This window comes from Salvelinus sp. IW2-2015, unplaced genomic scaffold (assembly GCF_002910315.2).
Source record: "Salvelinus sp. IW2-2015 unplaced genomic scaffold, ASM291031v2 Un_scaffold11747, whole genome shotgun sequence".
Lineage (NCBI taxonomy): Eukaryota > Metazoa > Chordata > Actinopteri > Salmoniformes > Salmonidae > Salvelinus > Salvelinus sp. IW2-2015.
This window is the reverse complement of record NW_019953004.1, coordinates 5,787-6,855: the sequence shown is the minus strand read 5'-3', so window position 1 is coordinate 6,855 and position 1,069 is coordinate 5,787. Positions and strand designations below refer to the sequence as shown.

The 1,069-nt window shown below is 44.9% G+C and overlaps 1 long non-coding RNA gene across 1 annotated transcript in view; it reads right to left on the bottom strand.

The window, feature by feature from the left end:
• Positions 1-466: 466 nt before the first annotated feature.
• LOC139027372 (uncharacterized) overlaps positions 467-1,069 on the bottom strand; it is a 5,598-nt gene continuing 4,995 nt past the window's right edge. The window contains exon 3 of the long non-coding RNA XR_011479453.1: positions 467-584. This is a non-coding gene — a long non-coding RNA (uncharacterized lncRNA). The remainder of the gene's footprint in view (positions 585-1,069) is intronic.

Below are 1,069 nucleotides of genomic sequence, written 5' to 3'. Positions count from 1 at the left end.
AGTCAGAGTGATCTAGATAGCTGGTAATGTCTGTCAGTCAGAGTGATCTAGATAGCTGGTAATGTCTGTCAGTCAGAGTGATCTAGATAGCTGGTCAGTTGGGGATATGACTAAATGTGTGGCCTGAGGGAATTGTAATTTCTTGGTGTCAGAGTAGCTTTAGCTCGTGGTTTGAGTGGTTTCTGTTTTTAATATTAGATGGATTCATTATGGATCATTTTGATATACTTTTAGAACTCAGCTGGATACCACACTTCTGCACATTAGAGCTAAGACATTTTTAATGAAATATAATGGAATACGGAGACACGCATTTCGGTCTTTGAGGTGTCTGAGTGATGAGTCATGCAGCTGAGGGATCCATTTTGTCATAAGATACACACGCACACGCGCACGCGCACGCGCACGCGCACGCACACGCACACACACACACACACACACACTTACTCCACATTCTTGAGCGAGATCTTCTGATTAGGTCTGGCCGACGACACCGTGATGTAGATATGAAGCGCCGCCAGCCGCAGTGTGACATCAGACTTCCAGTCCATGCCGAAGCGCTCTTTGATGACGTCATTGCGACTCTGTGGTGGGGATGTCATGTTATTCTGGTTACACAGTTTTAGGCACAGCTATAACAGAGATGGATGTCCTTGTCAGGAACCTCTTCCAGCAATTTTATGCAAAGGGGTGAGACAGAGAGATATTGAAGATGCACTGGTTACTTCATTTATTTGTGTTGGACGTAATGTGAAACTGGTTTTGGTATGTCTATATACCATTTTGGTATGGCAGAATCTCTAGCGTGGAAGAGTTACTATAACAACATTCTAGAATGAGATGGAGAAGGACATAAATCTGTAACTACTCATTTGTGCCAGGAGTTCTAATCCTTTTGTTGGCTCAGTGGGCTGACGGGCTCCGCTGCAGAAAGAACCCCTTGACGATCCAAACAGAACCATGAGGTCTGTATCCATGGTATCCCCACCTACAAGTACCTGAAGGCTATATCCCTAGCTGTAGAGGTACCTGAAGGCTATATCCCTAGCTGTAGAGGTACCTGAAGGCT